This window comes from Rhinopithecus bieti, unplaced genomic scaffold, assembly GCF_001698545.2.
Source record: "Rhinopithecus bieti isolate Rb0 unplaced genomic scaffold, ASM169854v2 scaffold_22453, whole genome shotgun sequence".
Classification (NCBI taxonomy): Eukaryota; Metazoa; Chordata; class Mammalia; order Primates; family Cercopithecidae; genus Rhinopithecus; species Rhinopithecus bieti.
The window spans coordinates 826,555-831,979 of record NW_016810682.1 but is presented as its reverse complement, the minus strand read 5'-3'; positions in this window follow the sequence as shown (position 1 = coordinate 831,979).

Below are 5,425 nucleotides of genomic sequence, written 5' to 3'. Positions count from 1 at the left end.
AAAAAAAAAAAAAAAAAAAAGACTTGAGCTCTCTATCTGTCTTGCATAATTTGCCTTGAGGAACGGGGATGGATACTGGTAGGCAATGAAAAATGTTCATTAGACAAAATGTCTAGATCTGTAAACCCAAGAACTTAGTCAAGAAGACAATATTGCATCTCTAGATTTAGAAGAAACTGAATGCTCTCAAGGGCAAAATAATCGATTTTTCATTCAGTGCTAAGTTTCAGCCATATATCATTAATATGTGAATGATTCCAGGACCTTCTCTCCAGACCGTTGGAGGTGGCTGCACACAGGAAAGGCATCGGTTAATGAGCCTGCATGTGGTTATACCATAGCTGGCACTTTCATTCTCACTCAGTTATTTGCATCCCTTTGATCCTGTGAAGTATCTTCTTATCCCCACTTGCTAGATGAGGAAATGATGCCTGAAGAGGTTATACGAATGACCCACGGATACATTGCTAATTAGTGGCACATCCCTGGTGTTAATTAGGATTCTCAACGAATTGGAGTTATGTTAGCCAAGTCAAAACATGGGGAACTGGTTGGGCACGGTGGCTCACCCCTGTAATCCTAGCGCTTTGGGACGATGAGGCAGGCAGATTGCTAGAGCTCAGGAGTTTGAGGCCAACCTGAGCAACGTAATGAGACCTCTTGTCTCTGCAAAAAATTTTAAAAATTAGCTGGGAGTGGTGGCACAAACCTGTGGTCCCAGCTACTTTGGGAGGCTGAGATGGGAGCCTAGGAGCAAGACCCTGTCTCAAAAATAAAAACCAAAACATGGGGAATTTGTCTTAAGGATCCATGGGTGTCTCATGGAGCTTGAGAGCTGAGGTCCAGGTAGGACACGATCAGGGACTGAAGCACCATCGGGGTGCTCTGTTTCCCCTTCTGCTCCTCTCTGTCTCTGCTCTGTTCTTTCTTCCTGCAGTCAGGTTCTCTCTGTTCCTCTAGGCCTTGCAGCAGGAAAAGGTGGCCACTACAGTCACTGTTTTTTTGTTGTCGTTTTTGAGATAGAGTCTTGCTCTGTCACCAGGCTGGAATACAGTGGCAAGATCTCGGCTCACTGCAACCTCTGCCTCCCGGGTTCAAGCGATTCTCCTGCCTCAGTCTCCTGAGTAGCTAGGACTACAGGTGCGTGCCACCACGCCCAGCTAATTTTTGTATTTTGAGTAGAGGCAGGGTTTTGTCATGTTGGCCACGCTGGACTCAATCTCCTGGCCTCAGCCTCCCAAAGTGCTGTGATTACAGACCTGAGCCACCACTCCTGGCCATCACTGTTTTCATCCTCCCTCAGTTCCAAAATGCTAGAGAAGGCACACCCCATGGCACAGGGGGCAGGTCATATCATACAAAATAGACGCTGACCTGGCCCTGCTCCCGGGGCCTCAGCAGATACAGTCATTATGAGCTGCACTGATAGCCCAGAAGCAGAACTTGCAACTTGCGTTGCAGATCAGCAGCAGGCAGTGAGCTCTTGTGAGCTCGGCCAGGGGCTTCCCACAGGTGGATTGCTGTGAAAGGAGCTTTGTGCCTATGACTTCTGCCAGCTTCCTGCTTTTTCTCTCCTCATGGGCATTTTGTCCAAGCAGCCCCTGTGGCTACTTATTGTGCAATTCACAGAGCGCACTGAGGAGCCTTAAAGAAATAGCTGCCTGGGGCCGAGCACGGTGGCTCACGCCTGTAATCCCAGCACTTTGGGAGGCCAAGGCAGGTGGATCACGAGGTCAGGAGATTGAGACTATCCTGGTTAACACGGTGAAACCCCGTCTCTACTAAAACTACAAAAAAAAATTAGCCGGGCGTGGTGGCGGGCGCCTGTTGTCCCAGCTATTCAGGAGGCTGAGGCAGGAGAATGGCATGAACCCAGGAGGCAGAGGGTGCAGTGAGCCAAGATCGCGCCACTGAACTCCAACCTGGCTGGGCAACAGAGCAAGACTCCGTCTCAAAAAAAAAAAAAAAAAAAGAAGAAATAGCTGCCTGGGCCTGAGTTTCTGTCCACATCTTTGTGAGCTGAAACTCTGGGGCATTTCCCTCCAGCATGGCCTTTGGTTCTAAGTCAGGTTTGGGTGGTGGATTCCTAGGAAGAGTCACAATGAGCCAGTCCCTGTGGGACAGGCGATGCCCTCTCTGGGCAGTGGGCCCCGTGGACGCTGGACAGTCGAGGAGCTGATGGCATCTGAGTTCTGTGCACGGGCCAGGGCTTGTTGCTGGTTGCAGTTTCTGTGTGCGTGTGGTACGTGGGGGCGGCTCTCACTCTGCCTGGGTTAGTAATGACTGACTTGAACCTAATTCGTTAAGATACACAAGTCCAGGAAGGTGGCTCACCCAGAATTGGGCGAGTCACGGGAGCCATGGCAGCCTTCCTCTGGCCTGTCTCTGCCAGGTCTCCGCAGTGCATCCCTCAGCTGAGAGGAGCCCTGCCCAGCTCAGCAGGCCCAGGGTCCTGAAGAAGGTGGAGTTGGCGCAAGGCCCCCAGGCAGTCCTGGGATGGCAGAGGCGGCATGGCCCCCACCTGTCTGGAGGCTTCTCTACAGCCCTGCGGCCTTTCCCAAGAAGGTCTTCACCCTGGATCTAACCTGGAAGGGAAGAATCTTCCTCTACTAGTAAAAGGGGCAGGTCCTCTCCTAAAAAGGAGGCTTCCTTCTGAGGCCTCCTGAAGTCCGCCTTGTCTTAGCTGCCACAATTACATGCTAACACCCAATGGCCCAGGTTTCTCTCTAGAGCTCCGGGTGCGATCATCCAGCTTGTCTAGTGGACATCTGCCCTTGGCACCTCCCAGCATGGGAAGCCCGGTCCTTGTCACTCATGGGTACTCTGCTCTCCTTCCTTACTCTTCCCAAAACCTGCTCCTCCTCTAATAGTCACTCCTTACTGGACCGTTCCCACCAACCCCCTAACCAGTTTGAGCCCAAGTGTTACTCTCCACTCCTTCATTCAAGAAACATTTATTTGGCCTGCAGTGGCTCAAGCCTGTAATCCCAGCACTTTGGAAGGCCAAGGCAGGCAGATTGCTTGAGGTCAGGATTTTGAGACCAGCCTGGTCAACATGGTGAAAACCCATCTCTACTAAAAATACAAAAATTAGCCAGGCGGTGGTGGTGTGCGCCTGTAATCCCAGCTACTAGGGAGGCTGAAGCAGGAGAATTGCTTGAGCCTGGGAGGCAGAGGTTACAGTGAGCCGAGATTGTGCCACTGAACTTCAGCCTGGGTGACACAGCGAGACTCCGTCACACACACACACACACATACACACATACACATTTATTCAACCCCTGCTATGTGCCAGGCCCTGTGCTGGGCCCTAGAGGTAAAGACATGAGTCAGTGTCAGCACAAGATGCTCACAGGCTAGTGGAAAGCACACCATTCCACCTGGGAAGGGAAAAGATGAGAACTTGGCAAGCTCACAACAGCAGGAGGGTGTGCAGCGTCTTGCTCCCTCACTTATAAAATTCAGGAAAGGTTTCCTGGAGGAGGGGATACCAGAAATGAGTCAGGGGAGAAGACAGAGAAGGGAGGAAAAGGACTTCCAGGCAGAGGGGAATCTGGGGCCCAGTGTGTCTGGGGGAACTGGAAGCAGGTTGACGCTGCCGGAGTGTAATATGCTGGGCAAGGGAGTTCTGGGAGCCAAGGCTGGAGCCATCATCAGGAGCAGGTTAAGAAGGCTCTTGTTGGGAAGGGGAGCATCTGATAAGATTGGACTTTGTCCTGTGGCAGGGGAGAGCCACTTAAGAGTTTGGAGCTGTGGGTGAGAGTCAGGGGTAAAGGGGCCATGATCAGTTTGTATTTGAGTGATCCCCTCTGCAGGCTGTGTAGAGGTCTGAATATGAAAGTGGGGGGTACAAAGCAGGAAGCGAGATCATGATGGAAAGGCAGGAGATGATGGGGTCTGAACTAGGGCTGTGGAGGAAAGGGAAAGAAAAGGACCATTCACTAGGCGTGGGGGAGGCAGAAGATCAAAGAGTCCAGGATGACCCTCCTGTTTCTGGCTAGGGTATCGGGTGAATGGTAGGCCAGCAGTGGAGCCAAACAGTACAGGAGAAGAAATGCGTTTGCGAGGAAGTTTGAAGAGTCCATAAAGTTTGAGTGCCTCCCGCTGGGGTGTCCAATCTTTTGACTTCTCTGGGCCACATTGGAAGAAGAATTGTCTTGGGCCACACATAAAACTCTATAACTAATGATAGCTGATGAGCTGAAAAAAAATTGCCAAAAAATCTCATGTTTTAAGAAAGTTTACGAGATTGTGTTGGGCCACATTCAAAGCTGTCCTGGGCTGCATGTGGGCCCACAGGCCATGGGTTAGACAACTTGGCCTACAGGATCTTCAGGAGGATAACTTCAGGAGGAGATGCTTAGCAGGAAACACAGGGAGAAGTGGGACTGCAGATAGGAATCCCTGTGCTAGGGAAACTATAAAAATGCTACTGATGCAAGTAGGAGAGGATGCAGTAGCTCCAGGAAGAGTACACAGAATGGGATAATGGTGAGGGTCATATCCTAGCGAGCCCTGATGGGAATGGGTGGGCCAGAGAAAAAGAAACTCGGGAGAGAGAACTCAGCCACACAGAGGACTTAGTGAGAGGAGTGTCATGACAGCCAAAGGGCGAGTCATGGGAGCCACGGCAGCCTTCCTCTGGCCTGTCTTTGCCAGGCCTCCGCACCCAGAAATGCAGAGTCACACAGCACAGAGCAGTCAAGCAGCACAAAGACGGGAATGTGTTTATTAGACCTGACATTTAGGAAGCCACTGGCAAACCTGTGGTTGGGAGAGGCAGGCTTCAGCCAACATGGTAGCTCCAGTCTCAACGGTACCTATGTCTATGTGGAAGGAGCATGGGAGTGGAATTCATATGCAGGAATCAGTCTTGTTCAGCACAGAGGAGGCTTGACTTTAAAGCTAAACAAATTTGCATTTTAGAATACAACCAAGGCTGGGCACGGTGCCTCACACCTGTTATCCCAGCACTTTTGGAGGCTGACGTGGGCGGATCACTTGAGGTCAGGAGTTCGAGACCAGCCTGTCCAACATGGTGAAATTGTAGCCGGTGCCTGTAATCCGAGCTACTCAGGAGGCTGAGGCAGGAGAATCACTTGAACCCAGGAGGTGGAGGTTGCAGTGAGCCGATATCACGCCACTGCACTCCAGCCTGGGCGACGGAATGAGACTCTGTCTCAAAAGAAAAAAAAAATACAACCAGAAAAAAAAAAAAAAAAAACCCATTATTAAATATTCAAAAACCATTTAAACTTTTAGAAGCCCCCTGCTGTAGGGAATAAACACAACATTGCTCAAGAAGGAATGAGGCTGTAAGCTGTAGTGATCCTGGACCATTCTGGCAGGCAGATTTCTAATGTATGCTTTCCATGAATGAAAGCAATATGAAAGCACATTGACTGTTTATAACCGCGTCAATCCT